The sequence below is a fragment of the Aethalodelphis obliquidens genome, unplaced genomic scaffold (genome assembly GCF_003676395.1).
Source record: "Aethalodelphis obliquidens isolate GAN/ISIS:26980383/991018 unplaced genomic scaffold, ASM367639v1 scaffold108, whole genome shotgun sequence".
In the NCBI taxonomy this organism is placed as follows: domain Eukaryota; kingdom Metazoa; phylum Chordata; class Mammalia; order Artiodactyla; family Delphinidae; genus Aethalodelphis; species Aethalodelphis obliquidens.
Window position 1 is genome coordinate 721,971 of NW_020838052.1, and position 25,280 is coordinate 747,250.

The following is a 25,280-nucleotide window of genomic DNA, read 5'->3' on the forward strand; positions in this document are numbered from 1 at the left end:
CTGATTCAAAAAAGTCATGAAAGAATATGTTTATGTAAAGTTGAACAACAGTCAAAATTATACAATATATGGATGCAGTAATATGTTGTAAAACCATACAAAAAAGCAAGGCATGAAAAATGACACTGGTTACCTCAGGGAGGGGAAGGAGATGTGACTGGGGAGGGCTACATGGCGGGTTTTGTCATTCAGAAATGATTTGTTTTTGAAGCTGGGTGATGGGTACAGGTACATAGGTATTTGTTTTATAATTTATTTGAACTGTACAGATATGTATATTATAAAATTTATAATGTATTATCATGAAAAATAAATAAAATTTAAAAAGCAGGAATAATTGGATAGAGTGCTGGTGGGAGGGTAGATTGTTACAGGACCCTCCCTGAGGTCAGAGGGAATAAAACACTGCCCCCGATCCTGCTGAAGTGGAGCTAGGTGTGTAGGCGATTTCCTTGTGAAACATGGCTGTGAATGGGAACAGAGCCCAGAGAGCTAAGGTGATGGTAGGAGGAGGGGCAAAGAATGATTTTTCTAAGATGGGAGATACTAGACTATGCTTGTTTGCTGCTGGGAAAGACCCAGAGACCATAGAGAGGGACTGGATGGCAACACAGAAGAGAAAGGGAATAATGGAAGGGAAAGGAGGAGCTGGGATCTGAGGTACTGGGCCTCAGAGAGGAGAGGTCCTCAGGCCCTTCATTGTAACAGGAAGGAATGAAACAAAAGATGAATACAGATACTGGGAGGTTTAGAGATTCAGTGGTGGGAAGATGAAGGTCCTGGAACAATTCTCCCATGTCTGATGGCTTTTATTTTGTCACTGGAGCATGAGATAAGATCATTTTTCTGTAGAGAGAATAGAAATATTAGTCAGTCTTTCTTAATAGCATGGTTGATAGAAATTTTTTACTATTGATAGTTTAGAAAAGTTTCAGCTTTACGATAATGTAGTTTTAGGACTATTGTCAAATTTGGGAAAACCTGTTTAGTTTCTTTCATATATGAGCTGTAAGATGTCAGGGCATTTCAATTTTCTTATAGAGTGAAGAGTACACATCTTCAGTACTCTTTGATTTTTCGCTGATTGTTAAGCAGGGTCTTGGAAGAAACAAATGAGGGACCCTGAAGCTTCACTGACCTCTCTGTAAATTTGTCTTTGGCCTCTTTGACCTACTTTCTCCTCCAGGAAGCATTCTCTGATTTTCCCTGGCCGAGGTTCTCCCACAGGGCTTTATTCCTGTCACTCACAGGACTTTTCTCACTCTCTCTGAGGTAGCCAGGTCATCCTCCTTCGCTAGATAGAGGGAGCTCCAGAGGGTAAGGAGTCAGGACACACTTACCTTGGTTCAGCAGTCTTCCATCAGTCTGTGAGTGAGTCTTCACTGGAGCAGTGTGGTATGGTGGTCAAACATGTAGGCCTTGGAGGCAGGCAGACTGGAATTTGATTTTTTGCACCTTGGGTGTACAGAAAGAAGAGGGTTCATCCTAATCCTTGGTTCATGACATACTCTACCATTGGTCCAGGCTGGGGCTTCACTCCTAGCTCCTCTGTGTGACCCTGGGTAAGTTACTCATTGCTCTAAGTCTCAGTTTCCCCATCTGTAAACTGGGGATGATAATAATACCTACTACATCAGAGTTGTGAGGATTCAATAACATAATCCATGAAACGCATGCACAGTCCCCAGTACCTAATGTTTAATAAATGGTAGCCCTCCACATGATTGGGAGTATACTGTAGGTGGAGGATACAGTATTGCATAACAAAGGCCCAGGCCCTGCCTTCCTGAGCTCACAGCCTATTGGGTACCACACAGCCCAGTGCCAGCCCTGATATATCCAAGACTTGTGAGTGGTTGTTGAATCAAAATTATTTCATTCTGTGCCTCTATTTCTTTTATTTTTTACTGTCACCCCAGTTCACCATCACTGTCACCACCTTTCAGATGTCTCCCATCTCTCTTATTTTGCTCTCTGTTGTCTTTCTGTTTACATCTCTCTGGTGGTTTCTCTTTCCTATCTCTCCTATTCTCTCTCAATCTCTCCCCTTCTTGCTCTTGCTCTCACTCTCTCTCCATTGCCTCTGTTGGGGGTTGCCTTGTCTCCATCCTGTCCCCATCTAACTTATGGTTCTCCTCTTGGTCTGTGTCTCCATCCTCACATATATAATACCATATTACTCTACCTCATCTGTTTCTGAATCTGTGTTCCAAAGTTTCTGTCTTTTCTGCTTCTCTTTCAATTTCCTTTGGCTCCTTGGCCTCTTTTCTGTCCACCCCCCTGTCTCCAACACTCTGTACCTATTTATCTTATCTCTGCCTGTCTCCCAGTTCTCATCTTTGTATTTATGTTGCTGCATTCATCCGTCTCTGTTCCCCACCTATCTTTCTCTATTTCTATTCTCACCTTTCTGTTCCAGTCTCTGTCTTCACCCCAGCCTCCCACCCCCTCACAACTAACATTTACATTCTCTTTGTTTCTCTCTCACACACATACCCCTATGTTGGTCTTCTTGCCCTTGTTTCCCTCTTTGAGTCTCTCCTCATCTATCACCCCTTTTCTACCTCTGTTACCATCTCTCTTGCTGGGTGGCTCTCCTCATGTGCCTGTCTCTTGTTTCCATCTTTCTGTCCCTATGTGTGTTTCATCTGTTTGCCATCTTGTCCCCAGATCCCTGTCTGTCTGTATCTCTCTGTCACTGACAGAGTAGTCAAGAGTATGGCCTCTGGTGTTAGATTGTTTGGATTCCAATCCTAGTTGTGCTGCTGACTTGCTGTGCCTCAGTGTCCTCATCTGTAAAACAGGGCTGATAACAGTACCTGCTTCAGTGTTACCAAGAGCATTAAATTAACTAACACATGTACAGCTTATAGAACCATGCCTCAAATATAAGAAATGCTCAAAAATATTAGCTCCTAAAAATAAATAACAAGGACCTACTATAGCACAGGGAACTGTATTCAATATCTTGTAATAACCTATAATGGAAAAGAATATGAAAAAGACTTTATATACCTATATATTTACATATATATATAATTGAATCACTTTGCTGTACACCTGAAACATTGTAAATCAACTATACTTCAATTAAAAAATATTAACTTCTATATCATCAACCTCTTCCTCCTCAACACCATCTCCGTTTCTATCTTTGTCTATCTAATCCCAGTCACTCTCTTTATCTACCTGGCTGTTATCATCTCTGTGTCTCTCTCTATCCACCTGGCTGTTATCATCTCTGTGTCTCTATCCTCATGTTTTATGTAACTGCCTTTCTGACCCCAATCTGTGTCTCTGTCCCCATCTCTCTCTCTCCCTACATTCCAGCCTCATTTCTGTCAGTCCCTCTTTTTCTACCCTGCCCATTCCATCTGTCTGTATATCTCTCTGTCCCCAAACTTCTTTGCTTCTTTATCACCATTCTGACTATCTGTTCCTATCATTCAGGCCCTATTTCTTGGTCTCTGTCTCTTTATATCCTTGTTCTCATTTCTCTATCCCCCTGTTCCCATATCTATCTTTGTTTATCTATTTCTTTATAAAAATCTTATTCTGTTTCTTTCTCCTCATCTCCCTGTGTCTTCTTCTGGCCTCTCTGGACAATTTAGATTGGAATTGGTCTGGTAGATAATGTGGAGCTATAAAAGGGTTTAGGAGGAAGCAGTAGGCCTGGCAAGAGGCAAGTGGCAGGGTGTGGAATTTCATGGCTCTGCCAAATCCTCCTGAACGACGTGGCCTCTGAGGTCAAGGTTAGCATAAACCCCCTTAACTCAGCCTCTTCAAGAAAGACAAAGAATGCTGCAGTTATTGGGAGGACCAGGAAGGGGTATTTTTCTGAGTGAAATTCCATCCGGAAGCTGGAATCCAGAGCATTTCCTGTTGTAATGTTTCTTCCAGACTTGGAGAGTCTGAACTTGCCACGTAGCATGTGCACTGCATACATATATTTCTACAGTAAAACACAGAGATGCATACATAATCCCCCACCCTCAGAGATGCAGACATGTGCAGAGACATATAGATACACATAGAATCAAGAACCCTCACAGTTGCAGACACTCCAAGACATGGAAAAGCACACAGAATGAATTACCAGCTGGCAGAGATGCTGATGTACACAGGGACATTGAGAGAACCATGGAAATACCCCCATCACAGCTCACGGACCCATGCAAACAGATACAGAAAAATAATTACATAGAAAAATTGTTCTTTTTCAGCCTGACATTTTCATATAAACAGAAACACACCAGAGCATCATGTATAAAAAACACACCTTTATAGAAGTGTGCACATTCATACATAATCACAAATATCCAAAGCAACAGAGAATCACATATAGCCATTGCTTTGCTGAAAGTGTAGAGGTAGCCAAACTTCCTCTGGCCCCCAAATAACAGACATGCCGCTCCTCTTGTGCCCCCCTCTCTGTGAAGGCACCACCAAGTACTCAAGCCAGAAACCTGACTGCTAGGTACTAGACAGAAATAATTGAAAACATCTAGATAAAGTTTTTTTCCTAGAAAAATATAAAGTGATAAAAATGGCATAGGAAGTAGAGAACGTGAATAGACCACTAGGCATTAATGAAACTGAAATGGTAGGTAAGGACATCGCTTCCCCCCAAATCCAGGCCCAGATGGATTTACAGGTATAGTGTGCGGGACTCTCAGGAGTTACTTCTCTTCTTATACAAGTTATTCCAGAAAATAGAAAAGGAGAGAAAGCTGCCTAGCTCATTTTATTTGTCTAGTAAAATCTTGAAGTCTTGATTTTAAAAACAGATAAGGACAATTAAAGAAAATTATAGACTCATTTCACTTATGAATATAGATGCATAAATCGTAAATTAAATATTAGCTAATCGAATCCAACAGTATTTAAAAAATACATCACAATCAAATGGAGTTAATTCCAAGAATGCAAGGAGAATGCATTCAAACTCAGAAAAATCTATCAATGTAATTTACCACATGAATAGACTAAGGGATAATAATCATATGAGTATCTCAATTAATATACGAAAATTATGTTACATGCCTACTTACGATGAAAACTCTTTAAAAAATATGAATAGAAGGCAAATTTCTTAACTTGGTGAAGGTTACATACCAAAATTTTACAGCATACTTTGCAGAAAATGGAGAAACTTAAGATGCATTTCCTTGAAGATTAAGAATAAGACTAGATACTTACCCTCACCAACTACTGTTTAACATAGAACTGGAAGTCTTGTTTAATACTATAAAGGGAGAAAAAGAAATGAGACGTGTAAGGACTGGAAGAGAAGAGATAAAACCAACAGATTCAACTGACATACTATTAGAATTAAAAAGATTTCAGCAAGGTTGCCAGGTACAAAATCAACTTATAAAAATCAATAACATTTCTTTACATTAGCAATAAACAACTAGAAAAAATAAGATACCTAAAATTAATCACTAGACCAAAGTATAAACTTTTCTAAATGTCAGGACAACTAAAAAAAAATGAGAAAAAAACCACATTCACAGAAAGATAGACAAGATGAAAAGGCAGAGGGCTATGTACCAGATGAAGGAACAAGATAAAACCTCAGAAAAACAACTAAATGAAGTGGAGGTAGGAAACCTTCCAGGAAAAGAATTCAGAATAATGATAGTGAAGATGATCGAGGAACTTGGAAAAAGAACGGAGGTAAAGAGAGAGAAGATGCAAGAAATGTTTAACAAAGACCTAAAAGAACTAAAGAAAAAACACCTAGAAGAATTAAAGAACAAACAAACAGAGATGAACAATACAATAACTGAAATAAAAAATACACTAGAAGGAATCAATAGCAGAATAAATGAGGCAGAAGAACAGATAAGTGACCTAGAAGACAGAATGGTGGAACTCACTGCCATGGAACAGAATAAAGAAAAAAGAATGAAAAGAAATCGAGACAGCCTAAGAGACCTCTGGGACAACATTAAACACAACAACATTCGCATTATAGGGGTCCCAGAAGGAGAAGAGAGAGAGAAAGGAACCGAGAAAATATTTGAAGAGATTATAGTCGAAAACTTACCTAACATGGGAAAGGAAATAGCCACCCAAGTCCAGGAAGCGCAGATGGTCCCAGGCAGGATAAACCCAAGGAGAAACACGCTGAGACACATAGTAATCAAATTGAAGAAAATTAAAGACAAAGAAAAATAATTAAAAGCAACAAGGGAAAAACGACAAATAACATACAAGGGAACTCCCATAAGGTTAACAGCTGATTTCTCAGCAGAAACTACAAGTCAGAAGGGAGTGGCATTATATATTTAACGTAATGAAAGGGAAGAATCTTCAACCAAGATTACTCTACCTGGCAAGAATCTCATTCAGATTCGATGGAGAAATGAAAAGCTTTACAGACAAGCAAAAGCTAAGAGAATTCAGCACCACCAAACCAGCTCTACAACAAATGCTAAAGGAACTTTTCTAAGTGGGAAACACAAGAGAAGAAAAGGACCTACAAAAACAAACCCATAACAATTAAGAAAATGGTCACAGGAACATACATAAAATCACCTTAAACGTGAATGGATTAAATGCTCCAACCAAAAGACACAGGCTAACTGAATGGATACAAAAACAAGACCCATATATATGCTGTCTACAAGAGACCCACATCAGACCTAGGGACACATACAGACTGAAAGTGAGGGGATGGAGAAAGATATTCCATGCAAATGGAAATCAAAAGAAAGCTGGAGTAGCAATTCTCATATCAGACAAAATAGACTTTAAAATAAAAATGTTATAAGAGACAAGGAAGGACACTACATAATGATCAAGGGATCAATCCAAGGAAAAGATATAACAATTATAAATATATATGCACCCAACATAGGAGCACCTCAATACATAAGGCAACTGCTAACAGCTCTAAAAGAGGAAATCAAAAGTAACACAATAAGAGTGGGGGACTTTAACACCTCACTTACACCAATGGACAGATCATCCAAACAGAAAATTAATAAGGAAACATAAGCTTGAAATGACACAATAGACCAGATAGATTTAATTGATATTTATAGGACATTCCATCCAAAAACAGCAGATTACACTTTCTTTTCAAGTGCACATGGAACATTCTCCAGGATAGATCACATCTTGGGTCACGAATCAAGCCTCAGTCAATATAAGAAAATTGAAATCATATCAAGCATCTTTTCTGACCACAACGCTATGAGATTAGAAATGAATTACAGGGAAAAAAAAGTAAAAAACACAAACACATGAAGGATAAATAATACATTACTAAACAACCAAGAGATCACTGAAGAAATCAAAGAGGAAATCAAAAAATACCTAGAAACAAACGACAATGAAAACATGACGATCCAAAACCTATGGGATGCAGCAAAAGCAGTTCTAAGAGGGAAGTTTATGGCAATACAAGCCTACCTCAAGAAACAAGAAAAATCTCAAATAAACAACCTAACCTCACACCTAAAGGAACTAGAGAAAGAAGAACAAACAAAACCCAAAGTTAGTAGAAGGAAAGAAATAATAAAGAACAGAGCAGAAATAAATGAAATAAAAACAAAGAAAACAATAGCAAAGATCAATAAAACTAAAAGCTGGTTTTTTGAGAAGATAAACAAAATTGATACACCATTAGCCAGACTCATCAAGAAAAAAAGGGAGAGGACTCAAATCAATAAAATTAGAAATTAAAAAGAAGTTACAACAGACACTGCAGAAATACAAAGCATCCTAAGAGACTACTACAAGCAACTCTATGCCAATAAAATGGACAACCTGGAAGAAATGGAGAAATTCTTAGAAAGGTATAACCTTCCAAGACCGAACCAGGAAGAAATAGAAAATATGAATGCACCAATCACAAGTAATGAAATTGAAATTGTGATTAAAAATCTTCCAACAAACAAAAGTCTAGAACCAGATGGCTTCACGGGAGAAGTCTATCAAACATTTAGAGAAGAGCTAACACCCATCCTTCTCAAACTCTTCCAAAAAAAGTGCAGAGGAAGGAACACTCCAAAACTCATTCTACGAGGCCACCATCACCCTGATACCAAAACTAGACAAAGACACTACCAAACAAAAAATTACAGACCAATATCACTGATGAATACAGATGCAAAAATCCTCAACAAAAAGCTAGCAAACAGAATCCAACAACACATTAAAAGGATCATACACCATGATCAGGTGGGATTTACCCCAGGGATGCAAGGATTCTTCAATATATGCAAATCAATCTATGTGAAACACCATATTAACAAATTGAAGAAAAAAAACCATATGATCATCTCAACAGACGCAGAAAAAGCTTTTGACAAAATTCAACACCAATTTATGGTAAAAACTCACCAGACAGTGGGCATAGAGGGAACATACCTCAACATAATAAAGGCCATATATGACAAACCCACAGCAGACATCATTCTCAATGGTGAAAAAGTGAAAGCATTTCCTCTAAGATCAGGAACAAGACAAGGATGTCCACTCTCGCCACTATTATTCAACATAGTTTTGGAAGTCCTAGCCATGGCAATCAGAGAAGAAAAAGAAATAAAAGGAATACAAATTGGAAAAGAAGAAATAAAACTGTCACTGTTTGCAGATGACATGATACTATATACATAGAGAATCATAAAGATGCCACCAGAAAACTACTAGAGTTAATCAATGAATCTGGTAAAGTTGCAGGATACAAAATTAATGCACAGAAATCTCTTGCATTCCTGTACACTAATGATGAAAAATCTGAAAGCAAAATTAAGGAAAGTTCCCATTTACCACTGCAACAAAAAGAATAAAATACCTAGGAATAAACCTACCTAGGGAGACAAAAGACCTGTATGCAGAAAACTATAAGACACTGATGAAAGAAATTAAAGATGATACCAACAGATGGAGAGATATACCATGCTCTTGGATTGGAAGAATTAATACTGTGAAAATGACTATACTACCCAAAGCAATCTATAGATTCAATGCAATCCCTATCAAATTACCAATGGCAGTTTTTACAGAACTAGAACAAAAAATCTTAAAATTTGTATGGAGACACAAAAGACCCCGAATAGCCAAAGCAGTCTTTTTTTTTTAAATTAATTTATTTAATTTTTGGCTGCGTTGGGTCTTTGTTGCTGCGTGCGGGCTTTTCTCCTGTTGTAGCAAGTGGGGGTTACTCTTCCTTGCGGTGCACAGGTTTCTCATTGTGGTGGCGTCTCCTGTTGCGGAGCACGGGCTCTAGGCGTGCAGGCTTCAGTAGTTGCAGCACGCAGGCTCAGTAGTTGTGGCTCGCAGCTCTAGAGCGCAGGCTCGGTAGTTGTGGTGCATGGGCTTAGTTGCTCTGTGGCATGTGGGATCTTCCCGGACCAGGGCTCAAACCCATGTCCCCTGTATTGGCAGGTGGATTCTTAACCACTGCGCCACCAGGGAAGCCCTAGCCAAAGCAGTCTTGAGGAAAAACAATGGAGCTGGAGGAATCAGACTCCTTGACTTCAGACCATACTACAAAGCTACAGTAATCAAGATAATATGGTACTGGCACAAAAACAGAAATATAGATCCATGGAACAGGATAGAAAGCCCAAAGATCAACCCATGAACCTATGGTCAACTAATCTATGACAAAGGAGGCAAGGATATACAATGTTGAAAAGACAGTCTTCAATAAGACCACCATTCAATAAGTGGTGCTGGGAAAACTGGACAGCTACATGTAAAAGAATGAAATTAGAACGCTCCCTAACATCATACACAAAAATAAACTCAAAATGGATTAGAGGCCTAAATGTAAGACCGGACGCTATAAAACTGTTAGAGGAAAACATAGGAAGAACACTCTTTGACATAAATCACAGCACCATCTTTTTTGATCCACCTCCTATAGTAATGGAAATAAAAACAAAAATAAACAAATGGGACCTAATGAAACTTAAAAGCTTTTGCAAAGCAATGGAAACTACAAACAAGACGAAAAGACAACCCTCAGAATGGGAGAAAATATTTGCAAACGAATCAACGGACAAAGGATTAATCTTCAAAATATATAAACAGCTCATGCCGCTCAATATTAAAAAAACAAACAACCCAGTCCGAAACTGGGCAGAAGACCTGAATAGACATTTCTCTAAAGAAGACATACAGATGGCCAAGAAGCACATGAAAAGCTGCTCAACATCACTAATTATTAGAGAAATGAAAATCAAAACTACAATGAGGTATCATCTCACACCAGTTAGCATGGGCATCATCAGAAAATCTACAAACAACAAATGCTGGAGAGGGTGTGGAGAAAAGGGAACCCTCTTGCACTGCTGTGGGAATGTAAATTGATATAGCCAGTATGGAGAACAGTATGGAGGTTCCTTAAAAAACTCAAAATAGAATTACCATATGATACAGCAGCATATATATACTAGGCATACTAGGCATATACCCAGAGAAAAGCATAATTCAAAAAGACACATGCACCCCAATGTTCACTGCAGCACTATTTACAATAGCCAAGTCATGGAAGCAACCTAAATGCCCATCGACAGACGAATGGATAAAGAAGATGTGGTGCATATATACAAGGGAATATTACTGAGCCATAAAAAGGAACGACATTGGGTCACTTGTAGAGACGTGGATGGATCTACAGACTGTCATATAGAGTGAAGTAGGTCAGAAAGAGAAAAACAAATATCATATATTAACACATATGTGTGGAATGTAGAAAAATGGTACAGATGAACCAGTTTGCAGGGCAGAAATAGAGACACAAATGTAGAGAACAAACATATGGACACCAAGGCGGGAAAGTGGCAGGGGCATGGTGGTGTTGTGATGAATAGGGAGATTGGGATTGACATATATACACTAGTATGTATAAAATGGATAACTAATAAGAACCTGCTGTATAAAAAAATAAATAAAATTCATAAATTCAAAAAATAAAAGAAAACAAAAAAATTGAGTGTTAACTGATAAAAAACAAACAGACTACATAGTAACATGAATTTAATATATAAAAATATAGCTAAAAAAGAAAATAAAACTTAATGTGATAATATTAACACCAAACATCTTTTGTATCGATAAATATAAATGGTCTTAGCTCATCTATTTAAAGAAAAACATTTTTGTATTGGATCCCTGAGCAAAACTCAACTACTGTATTCAAGAGAGTCAACTAAAACAGATTCAGAGAGGTTAAAAATAGAAGAAGGGCAAAGGTATACCAGTCAAATGCAAATAAAGAAAGCAGAGGTTGTAATCTTAATTATCAGCCAAGTTAGAAAGTCAGAATGAAAGGCATTAATTGACTGTCAATGTCATGAAAAGGAAAGACTAAGGAATGGTCCACAGGTTGGAGGAGATATGATGACTAAATGCAATGTGGGATTCTGGTTTGGAGCCTGGAACAGAAAAAGGGTATTAGTGGAAAAACTGGTGAAATCTGAATAGTCAGGAGTTTAGTTAATAGTAATGTACTAATGCTAATCTCTTAGTTTTCTCAGATGTAGTCATATAAGATATTAACATGAGAGGCAACTAGATGAAGGGTTCTATAAAACTAAAATTATTCTGAAATAAAAAGCTTATTACAAAAAAGAATTGAGACAAAAAAGGCCACAATTCACAATGAAAATATAAAGTTATGAGTATTTTTGTATCAAATAACATAGCAACTTTCACAAAGCTGAAATATTAAGAGATACAAGGAGAAATAGATAATAGATTGAAACAAACTAAGAACAGGAGAAATTTAACTCACCTTTCTCATTCCAGGACAGATCAAATGAACAACAACAGCAACAAAAACCCAGTAAGAATACAGAAAACCTAAACAACAAAATCAATATTAGGCCAAGAAGAAAATCTCAATAAATTCCAAAAGGTAGAACTAATACTGACAATGTTCTCTGATCACAACTGGATAAAGGCAGAAATCAATGTAAAAAAGATCTTCCATCTGAATATATAAAAACTCTCTGTCAAACAATTCTTGGGTCAAAGGGCAAACTCAAACCAAAATTGCTGAATTTCTAGACAATAATAATAATGAAAACATTACATATCAGAATCTATGGGTACAGATAAAGCAGCAGTCAGAGAAAAGTTCATTGCCTCAAAATACTTATACTAAAAACAAGGGAAAAAATTAAATGAACCCAACTCAGAAAGTTAGTGAAAAGAGAAACAGAATAAACTTACGGGGAACAGAAGGAAAGAATTAACAAAGAGAAAAGCTCAAATAAAGGAGTTAGAAAACAGGTAACAGTAGAACTAATAAATAAATAGATTAACCAATTCTGTTAAAAAGAAATAAATAAGCCATTAAATAATAATCAAAAAAAAGGAGAAAGCACAAAGACACAAACCAGGAAATGAAAAGTTGGACATAACCATAGCAAGAGGACATTTTAAACATTATGAAGGACTTCCTCATGCAACTCTATGCAAATCGTTTTAAAGACCTTGAAGAAATGGAAAACATCCTAGGAAAATATAATTTACCAAAACTCTAAAAGAGAAAAGTCCATATAGACCAATTTCCATGGAAGAAACAGAAAAAGTTATAAAGAGCTACTTTCCCCCCAAAGCACTGGGCCATGATGATTTCACAGGGGAAGTCTGCTAACACTGAAAAGCAGATCATTTGAATGCTATTTTTATTTTCCTGATCCTAGATAAAGAAGGAACACCTTCATATTCTTTTTATGAAGTGAGTATAACATTGATATCAAGATCTAACAAAGATTTCACAAGAAAAAGAAAATGATATAAACCAATCTTCACTTATGAATATTGATGCAAAATCCTAAATATTAGCAAACAGAATCCCTGACTATGTGGAGTTTATTTTCAAGAATGCAAAAATCATTCAATATTAGGAAATCCATTAATACAATCTAACATATTGTTGAATCTAAGGAGAAAAATCATATCATCATTTCCAGAGATGCCAAAGAACCATTTGACAAAATTCAATACCCATTCTTTACAAAAAATTCTTTATAAAAATTTCTTCCTTAGTATAATTATGTCTGCCTCTTTCTCTATCTATCCATCCATCCATCCCCAAATCCAGCAATCCTGCACTTCACTTAACCAGGAAACACTAGTAGCATTTATATGCTAAACTCACAAGGGTATCTACTCTCTCCACTACAATTTAACATTATATTGGAGGTAGCAAAAGCATTGTGATTAGAAAAGAAAAAGAAATTAGAAATTACAATTGGAATGGAGGAGGTAAAGCTATCATTCCTTATAGATAAGACTGTAGAGCCAGAAAACCCAAGCAAACCAATAGAAAACTATTACAAACAAGAGAACTCAGCAAGGTAGCAGGATATAAAATTAATATATAGAAATCATTCAGTTAGAAGACATATGGAAGAGAAGGCTTCATTTATCATAGCAACAAAAAAGACAAAATAATGTCTTAGTCTGTTGCGGCTGCTATAACAGAATACCACAGACTGGTTGGCTTATAAACAACCGAAATTTATTCTTCACAGTTCTAGAGGCTGGGAAGTCCAAGATCAAGACACTCAAAGATTTTATGTCTGGGGAGGGCCCACTTCCTGGTTTATAGACAGCCATCTTCTTGCTGTGTCCTCACATGGCAGGAGTGGAAAGGGAGCTCTCTTGGGTCTCTTTTATAAGGGCACTAATCCCAGTCATGAGGGCTCCAATCTCATGATCTAATCACCTGCCAAAGGTCCTACCTCCAAACACTATCACATTGGGGGTTAGGTTTCAACGTAAAATTCGGGGGGTGGGGGCAGACACAAACATTCAGTCTACAGCAAATACCTAGAAACAAACTTAACAAGAAATGTCTAAATCCTTCAAGAGAAAACATTTGTAACACTCTGAAGAAACAAATAGAAAGGCACCTCATTTTCTTAAATAGGAAGACTCAAAATCATAAAGATGTAAAATTAATTTATAAATTTAGTATAAGCTAATTAAAAATACCATATTTTTTCTTTTTCTGAAACTAGACAAGCTGAATTAAAGATCAAATGGAAAAATAACGAACAAGCACAGCCAGAATATCTCTGAAAAGGAAGAACAATGATGGGGGACTATTGCTACAATAATTCTCTATAAAAAACCAAAATGAATATTTAGATACCCAAACTTAGACAGAGTCTATGGTCAGCTGAGAGGTTCTATGCACTGGATCAGGCTCTGTTGATCTCAACTCTGCCAGCTCATGTATCTGCACTAAGTTGGTGGCTTGGCTGGAGGTTGGCTGCTATAGGATGCCTTGGCTGGGAGGACCAGGCTCATTTCTATATGTCTCTCACATCCCTCCAGCAGACTAGCCTGGGTATGTTCTCACAGCAGTGGCACGGGTCCAAGAGAGGAAGCAGAATATGCAAGAGCTTTCTCAAGTCTCTGCTTATATCAAATTTGCTACTATCCTGTTGGTTGAAGTAAATTATATGGCCAAACTCAGTCACTATGGGAGGGCACTACCAAAGGGTGTGAAGACACATAAAAAATTGGGGCCATTAATGCAATCTATCACAAAAGTACAAATCAAAATCTAGAATCCATAAAAGAAAACATAAACTTGTTTACATAAAAATAAAGTAAAATTTGCTTGGAAAATATCCATTAGCAAAGTCAAAAGAACAACAAACTGGGAAAAAAATACTGACAACTGATATCATTCACAAAGGTCTAATTTCTCTAATTATATAACAAGCTTGTAGAAATCGAGAAAATAAACAGAGCATATAAATAGACAACTCACAGGAAAAGCCAAAAATGACCCTTAAACATATGAAAAGATGCTCAACCTCACTCATCATAAAAGAAATGTCAATTAAAACTACAGTGAGATACTGTTTCTCACCTATCACATTGGCAAAAATCCGAAAGTCTTTAATGATACACTTTCTGAGCGAGGTGGTGGTGAAACACATAAACTCATACATGGGTGGTAAGTGCAAAATGGTACACCTACGGAGGGAAATTTTGGCAATATCTACCAAAGTTATAAATGTGATTCTTAGAATTTATCCTATAGAAATATCTGCATACATATGAAATGTCTATTCATCATGGCACCATTTGTAATACCAAAGGACTGAAAATACCCTGAACATCCATCAGTAGGGTATTGCAGTCATTAAATAAACTATTACACATCCACATAATGTAACGGTTTCTCAGCTCTCAACAGTTTCAAGTCATACTACATGATTTTCTATGTAGTGGAAACTTTCTAATGCTCTGATATGCAAGGACCTGCAGGATGTATCATGTGAAAAAAGCAACATGTATAACTGTATGTATAGTATGTCACCTTTTGTGTAAGAAAGAGGGAGATGGAATACGATATACATTTATACTTGTTTGTATCTGCATAAAGAGACACTGGAAGAATAAAAAAATAAATGAATAAAACTGGTAACTGTGGGCGGTGTGTATGGTGGCAACTGGGTAGAATGGACAAAGATGAGTGACAATTCTCAAAGTATAATTTTTATATAGTTTTGCTATTCAAAATGCGTGTATATTATCTATTCAAAAAATAAAAATATTCAGAATAGTAACTAAAACTGTAAAGTCACTAGGAATTAAATTAGTAAAAACACAAAAATTCTAAAGAGAAAACTTTAAACTCTTAATAAAGAGCACAGGTAGAAGGTGAACTGAACAAATGAGGAGATATTCCATGATCTTGGATGGGACAAGTTAATATTTTGATAGTGTCAACTCTCCCAAATTAATCTATAAATTCAGTGCAATTCTAATCAAAATTACAGTTGTTTTTTTGAAGAGCTTGATAAAATCTTTTGAAGATTTATGCAGAGTTATAGTTAAGACAACCCAAAAGAAGACTAAAGAGGAGGGGACTTGCCCTATCAGATTTAAGATACGTTACAAAATATTAAAAAAATAGGTGGTATTAGTACAAGAACAGAAACAGACCTATGTGTGTATGTTTCATAATATACGACAAAGGTGGCATGGTAAATCAATGAAAAAGGAAGGATTGTTTAGTATTTGGTGGTGGGAAATGTGGCTCACTATGTGGAAAAAATAAAATTGCATACCTACCTATCACCACAAATGAGCGTGGATTCTAAATGGATTAAAACCTAAAGGTGAGGGGGTCGGAGGAAGATGGGGGAAGAATAAGGCATGGAGATCACCTTCCTCCCCACAGATACACCGGAAATACATCTACACGTGGGACAACTCCTACAGAACACCTACTGAATGCTGGCAGAAGACCTCAGACCTCCCAAAAGGCAAGAAACTCCCCACATACCTGAGTAGGACAAAAGAAAAAAGAATAAACAGAGACAAAAGAACAGGGATGGGACCTGCACCAGTGCGAGGGAGCTGTGAAGGAGGAAAGGTTTCCACACACTAGGAAGCCCCTTCGCGGGCGGAGACTGCAGGTGGCGGAGGGGGGAAGCTTTGGAGCCACGGAGGAGAGCACAGCAACAGAGGTGCGGAGGGCAAAGCAGAGAGATTCCCGCACAGAGGATAGGTGCCGACCGGAACTCACCAGCCCGAGAAGCTTGTCTGCTCACCTGCCGGGGCGAGTGGGGCTGGGAGCTGAGGCTCCGGCTTCAGTCGGAGCCCAGGGAGAGGACTGGCGGCGTGAACACAGCCTGAAGGGGTTAGTGCAACATGGTTAGCCAGGAGGGAGTCCGGGGAAAAGTCTGGACCTGCCAAAGAGGCAAGAGACTTTTTCTTCCCTCTTTGTTTCCTGGTGCACGAGGAGAGGGGATTAAGAGCGCTGCTTAAAAGAGCTCCAGAGACGGGGGCGAGCCGCGGATAACAGCGCGGACCCCAGAGATGGGCATGAGAAGCTAAGGCTGCTGCTGCTGCTGCCACCAAGAAGCCTGTGTGCAAGCACAGGTCACTATCCATACCTCCCTTCTGGGGAGCCTGTGCAGCCCGCCACTGCCAGGGTCCCGGGATCCAGGGCCAACTTCCCTGGGAGAATGCACGGCGGGCCTCAGGCTGGTGCAACGTCCCGTTGGCCTTTGCTGCTGCAGGCTCACCCCGCACTCCATACCCCTCCCTCCCCCCGGCCTGAGTGAGCCAGAGCTCCCAAGTCAGTAGCTTCTTTAACCCCGTCCTGTCTGAGTGAAGAACAGACAGCCTCCAGCGACCTACACGAAGAGGCGGGGCCAAATCCAAAGCTGAGCCCCAGGAGCTGTGCGAACCAAGAAAGGAAAGGAAAATCTCTCCCAGCAGCCTCAGCAGCAGCGGATTAAATCTCCACCAGCAACGTGATGTACCCTGCATCTGTGGAATATATGAATAGACAACAAATCATCCCAAATTGAGGAGGTGGACCTTGAGAGCAAGATTTATTATTTTTCCCCTTTTCCTCTTTTTGCGAGTGTGTATGCTTCTGTGTGAGATTTTGTCTGTATAGCTTTGCTTTCACCATTTGGGGTTCTGTCGGTCTGTTTTCTTTTTGTTTTTTTATTTACTTTTTAAAAAAATTTATTTTATTTTATTTTATCTTACTTTATTTTATTTTACCCCCTTCCTTCCTCCGTTCCCTCCTTCCTTCCTTCCTTCCTTCCTTTCTTTCTTTCTTTCTCTCTCTCCCTCTCTTTCTCTCTCTCTTTCTTTCTTTCTTTTCTTCTTTTTCTCCCTTTTATTCTGAGCCACGTGGATGAAAGGCTCTTGGTGCTGCAGCCAGGAGTCAGTGCTGTACCTCTGAGGTGGGAGAGCCAACTTCAGGACACTGGTCCACAAGAGACTTCCCAGCTCCAAATATTATCGAATGGTGAAAATCTCCCAGAGATCTCCATCTCAACATGAGCACCCAGCTTCACTGAACGACCAGCAAGCTACAGTGCTGGACACCCTATGCCAAATAACTAGAAAGACAGGAACACAACCCCACCCATTAGCAGAGAGGCTGCCTAAAATCATAGTAAGTCCACAGACACCCCAAAACACACCACCAGACGTGGACCTGCCCACCAGAAAGACAAGATCCAGCCTCATCCACCAGAACACAGGAACTAGTCCCCTCCACCAGGAAGCCTACACTACCCACTGAACCAACTTTAGCCACTGGGGACAGACACCAAAAACGACGGAAACTATGAACCTGCAGCCTGAAAAAATGAGACCCCAAACACAGTAAGATAAGCAAAATGAGAAGACAGAAAAACACACAGCACATAAAGGAGCAAGATAAAAACCCACCAGACCTAACAAATGAAGAGGAAATAGGCAGTCTACCTGAAAAAGAATTCAGAATAATGATAGTACAGATGATCCAAAATCTTGGAAATAGAATAGACAAAATGCAAGAAACATTTAACAAGGACCTAGAAGAACTAAAGATGAAACAAGCAACGATGAACAACACAGTAAAAATGAAATGAAAAATACTCGAGATGGGATCAATAGCAGAATAACTGAGGCAGAAGAACGGATAAGTGACCTGGAAGATAAAATAGTGGAAATAACTACTGCAGAGCAGAATAAAGAAAAAAGAATGAAAAGAACTGAGGACAGTCTCAGAGACCTCTGGGACATTAAACGAACCAACATTCGAATTATAAGGGTTCCAGAAGAAGAAGAGAAAAAGAAAGGGACTGAGAAAATATTTGAAGAGATTATAGTTGAAACTTCCCTAATATGGGAAAGGAAATAGTTAATCAAGTCCAGGAAGCACAGAGAGTCCCATACAGGATAAATCCAAGGAGAAATACGCCAAGACACATATTAATCAAACTGTCATAAATGAAATACAAAGAAAACATATTAAAAGCAGCAAGGGAAAAACAACAAATAACACACAAGGGAATGCCCATAAGGTTAACAGCTGATCTTTCAGCAGAAACTCTGCAAGCCAGAAAGGACTGGCAGGACATATTTAAAGTGATGAGAAAAACCTGCAACCAAGATGACTCTACCCAGCAAGGATCTCATTCAGATTTGATGGAGAAATTAAACCTTTACAGACAAACAAAAGCTGAGAGAGTTCAGCACCACCAAACCAGCTTTACAACAAATGCTAAAGGAACTTCTCTAGGCAAGAAACACAAGAAAAGCAAAAGACCTACCTACAATAACGAACCAAAAACAGTTTAGAAAATGGGAATAGGAACATACATATCGATAATTACCTTAAATGTAAATGGACTAAATACTCCCACCAAAAGACACAGATTGGCTGAATGGATACAAAAACAAGACCCATATATATGCTCTCTACAAGAGACCCACTTCAGACCTAGAGACACATACAGACTGAAAGTGAGGGGATGGAAAAAGATATTCCATGCAAATGGAAACCAAAAGAAAGCTGGAGTAGCAATTCTCATATCATACAAAATAGACTTTAAAATAAAGACTATTACAAGAGCCAAAGAAGGACACTACATAATGATCAAGGGATCGATCCAAGAAGAAGATATAACAATTGTAAATATTTATGCACCCAACATAGGAGCATCTCAATACATAAGGCAAATACTAACAGCCATCAAAGGGGAAATCGACAGTAACACATTCATAGTAGGGGACTTTAACACCCCACTTTCACCAATGGACACATCATCCAAAATGAAAATAAATAAGGAAACACAAGCTTTAAATGATACATTAAACAAGATGGATTTAATTGATATTTATAGGACATTACATCCAAAAACAACAGAATACACATTTTTCTCAAGTGCTCAAGGAACATTCTCCAGGATAGATCATACCTTGGGTCAGAAATAAAGCCTTGGTAAACTTAAGAAAATTGAAATTGTATCAAGTATCTTTTCCAACCACAACGCAATGAGACTAGATATCAATTACAGGAAAAGATCTGTAAAAAATACAAACACATGGAGGCTAAACAATACACTACTTAATAATGAAGTGATCACTGAAGAAATGAAAGAGGAAATAAAAAAATACCTAAAAACAAACGACAATGGAGACACGACAGCCCAAAACCTATGGGATGCAGCAAAAGCAGTTCTAAGAGGGAAGTTTATAGCGATACAATCCTACCTTAAGAAACAGGAAACATCTCGAATAAACAACCTAACCTTGCACCTAAAGCAATTAGAGAAGAACAGAAAAACCTCAAAGTTAGCAGAAGGAAAGAAATCCTAAAAATCCGATCAGAAATAAATGAAAAAGAAATGAAGGAAATGATAGCAAAGATGAATAAAACTAAAAGCTGGCTCTTTGAGAAGATAAACAAAATTGATAAACCATTAGCCAGACTCATCAAGAAAAAAAGGGAGAAGACTCAAATCAATAGAATTAGAAATGAAAAAGGAGAAGTAACAACAGACACTGCAGAAATAAAAAAGATCATGAGAGATTACTACAAGCAACTCTATGCCAATAAAATGGACAACCTGGAAGAAATGGACAGATTCTTAGAAATGCATAACCTGCCAAGACTGAATCAGGAAGAAATACAAAATATGAACAGACCAATCACAAACACTGAAATTGAAACTGTGATTAAAAATCTTCCAACATAGGGAGGGTGGGAGGGAGGGAGATGCAAGAGGGAAGACATATGGGAACATATGTTTATGTATGACTGATTCACTTTGTTATAAAGCAGAAACTAACACACCATTGTAAAGCAATTATACCCCAATAAAGATGTTAAAAAAAAAAAATCTTCCAACAAACAAAAGCCTAGGACCAGATGGCCTCACAGGCGAATTCTATCAAACATTTAGAGAAGAGCTCACATGTATCCTTCTCAAACTCTTCCAAAATATAGCAGAGGGAGGAACACTCTGAAACTCATTCTACATGGTCATCATCACCTTGATACGAAAACCAGACAAGGATGTCACCAAGAAGGAAAACTACAGGCCAATATCACTGATGAACATAGATGCAAAAATCCTCAACAAAATACTAGCAAACAGAATCCAACAGCACATTAAAAGGATCACACACCATGGTGAAGTGGGGTTTATTCCAGGAATGCAAGGATTCAATATATGCAAATCAATCAACATGATACACCATATTAACAAATTGAAGGAGAAAAACCATATGATCATCTCAATAGATGCAGAGAAAGCTTTTGACAAAATTCAACACCCATTTATGATAAAATCCCTGGAGAAAGTAGGCATAGAGGGAACTTTCCTCAACATAATAAAGGCCATATATGACAAACCCACAGCCAATATCGTCCTCAATGGTGAAAAACTGAAAGCATTTCCACTAAGATCAGGAACAAGACAAGGTTGCCCACTCTCACCACTCTTATTCAACATAGTTTTGGAAGTTTTGGCCACAGCAATCAGAGAAGAAGAGGAAATAAAAGGAATCCAAATCGGAAAAGAAGTGGTAAAGCTGTCACTGTTTGCAGATGACATGATACTATACATAGAGAATCCTAAAGATGCTACCAGAAAACTACTAGAGCTAATCAATGAATTTGGTAAAGTAGCAGGATACAAAATTAATGCACAGAAATCTCTGACATTCCTATACACTAATGATGAAAAATCTGAAAGTGAAATCAAGAAAACATTTCCATTTACCATTGCAACAAAAAGAATAAAATATCTAGGAATAAACCTACCTAAGGAGACAAAAGACCTGTATGCAGAAAATTATAAAACACTGGTGAAAGAAATTAAAGATGATACAAATATATGGAGAGATATACCATGTTCTTGGATTGGAAGAATCAACATTGTGAAAATGACTCTACTACCCAAAGCAATCTACAGATTCAGTGCAATCCCTATCAAACTACTACTGGCATTTTTCACAGAACTAGAACAAAAAAATTCACAATTTGTATGCAAACACAAAAGACCCCCAATAGCCAAAGCAATCTTGAGAACGAAAAACGGAGCTGGTGGAATCAGGCTCCCTGACTTCAGGCTATACTACAAAGCTACAGCAATCAAGACAGTATGGTACTGGCACAAAAACAGAAAGATAGATCAATGTAACAGGATAGAAAGCCCAGAGATAAACCCACGCACATATGGCCACCTTGTCTTTGATAAAGTAGGCAGGAATGTACAGTGGAGAAAGGACAGCCTCTTCAATAAGTGGTGCTGGGAAAACTGGACAGGTACATTTAAAAGTATGAGATTAGATCACTCTCTAACACCATACACAAAAATAAGCTCAAAATGGATTAAAGACCTAAATGTAAGGCCAGAAACTATCAAACTCTTAGAGGAAAACATAGGCAGAACACTCTAAGACATGAATCACAGCAAGATCCTTTTTGACCCACCTCCTAGAGAAATGGAAATAAAAACAAAAATAAACAAATGGGACCTAATGAAACTTCAAAGCTTTTGCACAGCAAAGGAAGCCATAAACAAGACCAAAAGACAACCCTCAGAATGGGAGAAAATATTTGCAAAGGAAGCAACTGACAAAGGATTAATCTCCAAAATTTACAAGGAGCTCATGCAGCTCAATAACAAAAAAACAAACAACTCAATCCAAAGATGGGCAGAAGACCTAAATAGACATTTCTCCAAAGAAGATATACAGACTGCCAACAAACACATGAAAGAATGCTCAACATCATTAATCATTAGAGAAATGCAAATCAAAGCTATAATGAAATATCATCTCACACCAGTCAGAATGGCCATCATCAAAAAATCTAGAAACAATAAATGCTGGAGAGGGTGTGGAGAAAAGAGAACACTCTTGCACTGCTGGTGGGAATGTGAATTGGTACAGCCCCTATGGAGAACAGTATGGAGGTTCCTTAAAAAACTACAAATAGAACTACCATATGACCCAGCAATCCCACTACTGGGCATATACTCTGAGAAACCAAAATTCAAAAAGAGTCATGTACCAAAATGTTCATTGCAGCTCTATTTACAATAGCCAGGACATGGAAACAACCTAAGTGTCCATCATCGGATGAATGGATAAAGAAGATGTGGCACATATATACAATGGAATATTACTCAGCCATAAAAAGAAACAAGACTGACGTATTTGTAATGAGGTGTATGGACCTAGAGTCTGTCATACAGAGTGAAGTAAGTCAGAAAGAGAAAGACAAATACCATATGCTAACACATATATATGGAATTTAAGGAAAAAAAAGGTCATGAAGAACCTAGGGGTAAGACAGGAATAAAGCCACAGGCCTACTAGAGAATGGACTTGAGGATATGGGGAGGGGGAAGGGTAAGCTGTGATAAAGCGAGAGAGTGGCATGGACATATATACACTACCAAATGTAAAATAGATAGCTAGTGGGAAGCAGCTGCATAGCACAGGGAGATCAGCTCGGTGCTTTTTGACCACCTAGAGAGGTGGGATAGGGAGGGTGGGAGGGAGGGAGATGCAAGAGGGAAGAGATATGGGAACATATGTATATGTACAACTGATTCAGTTTGTTATAAAGCAGAAACTAACACACCATTGTAAAGCAATCCAATAAAGATATAAAAAAAAATGCACAGACACAAAATATTCTCCACCGTGGGCCAACCTGGTATTAAGTGCCTCCTGAGAAGATACAATATGAAGTAAGCGGTATCCTCTATGTCCTGTTATTGCTGAAATTATTTAACCTGAATAATGGTTTATATAATTTATATAATTAATAATTTATATCATCATAATTATATAATTATACATAATTATACAATTATACAATTATATAATTATATATAATTAAATATATATAATTAAATATATATTTAATATATAAAATTATATAATTAGATATAATTAGATATATAATATATATAATATATATATAATATACGTAATTACATATAATTATATACAATTAATAAGTTTATATAATTAATAATTTAACCTTTCATGTGGAAAGAGCAGATGAATCCAGATATTCTGTGGGATATTCTATAAGAAACTGGCCTGGACTCTTGAAAAGTATTGGTGTAATCTCAAACACACAAAAAATCTAGGGGTACTATTTTAGATTAAAAGAGGTTAAAGTGCTAAAACAACCAAACGTAATACACAAACCTTAATTAGATACTGGGATCAAAAAATCAGAGCAGGTCTAAGAACATTTTGGGCTCAATTGGAAAATTTGTATATAGGGTATCTTTGATGGTATTATTGAATTAGTAAGTTTTCTTAGGTGTGATAACAGTATTGTGGTTATGCAGAAGAATGTCCTTATTCTAGTAGATGAGTGCTGAAGTTTTTAGGGGTGAGCTGTTATACTGCCTGCAAGAAGATGTACACATATACATATAAAGAGAAGTAGAACAAATTTGGCAAAATATTAAGAGTGTATGGGCTTTCATTGTACTATTTTTTCAAGTGTTCTGAATTTTGAAAAATGGAAAAATGAAAATTTTGGGGAAATACATGCATGTAAAACAACAATACATATTTTGCAAGAACACATATAAACAAAAAGATATGCATAAAACACTTTAAAATGCTTGCCTACATGAAGGAAATGAGAGTGGGAAGTAGAGATGAAAGAGAATTTAAAAAACAACAAAGACCTCTCCCTAAAGTAATACTCACTCATTGAATACATGGAAAACAAAGAAAAGCACAATGAAGAAAACTAAATTCATTGATAATTTCATTTTCTCTGTCAGCAGTTCTCAAAATGTGGTACCTGGACTAGCAGCAGCAGCAGCTTCATCGTCATCATCATTTTCTTCTTCTTCTTCTTCTTCATCACCACCACCACCACCACCACCACCACCTGAGAACTTGTTAGAAATGCAATACAGACTTAACTAAAACACAATTCTGGGTGTGGGGCCCAGCATCTGGTATTTTAACAAGCTCTCCCAAGTGATTCTGCTGCAGCCCAGGTTTGAGAACCACTGATCTAGATTTAGACACCATTAATTTTGTTATAGATCCTCACAGTCTTTCTAAAAAAATATGAAATACTTCAGGCATACAAATAAGTATGAAGAATAATATAGCACACACCCATGTACCTATTACCCAGATAAAATATTAGACAGTCAAAGTCCCCTGTGTATTTTTCTCTCATTTTGTTCCCCAGAGGTAATCACCATTCTGCATTTGGTGTTTAATTCCTTTGTTTAAAAAATATTGTTTACATAGCTATGTAATTGATAAACAACATAGTGCACTGTTTTCTAGTTTTAAAAAATCTATATAAATGGTCTCACACATCATGTATCCTTCCACAACTTGCATTTTATCACAGCAGTATGTTTCTGAAATTAATCTGGATTGATATAACCAATTCTGGTTCATTTTTTTTTTACTGTTGTATATAGTAGTCTGTTGTGTGTCTACACCACTATTTATTTATTCTCCTTTTGGTGAACTTT

General features: G+C 37.5%; 1 long non-coding RNA gene across 11 annotated transcripts in view; it reads right to left on the reverse strand.

Annotated features, from left to right (window-relative positions):
• Positions 1-25,280, reverse strand: part of LOC113614917 (uncharacterized) — a 27,094-nt gene continuing 1,814 nt past the window's right edge. For 3 of the 11 annotated variants that reach the window (XR_003430767.1, XR_003430760.1, XR_003430769.1), the window contains exons 3-6: positions 11,759-11,826; positions 4,097-5,245; positions 1,341-2,978; positions 1-846 (exon numbers count right to left, since the gene is read on the reverse strand). This is a non-coding gene — a long non-coding RNA (uncharacterized LOC113614917). Of the gene's footprint in view, positions 847-1,340; positions 2,979-4,096; positions 5,246-6,052; positions 6,133-11,758; positions 11,827-25,280 lie in introns of all 11 variants that reach the window. The other 8 variants (XR_003430766.1, XR_003430763.1, XR_003430765.1 and 5 more) reach the window with 8 other exon arrangements.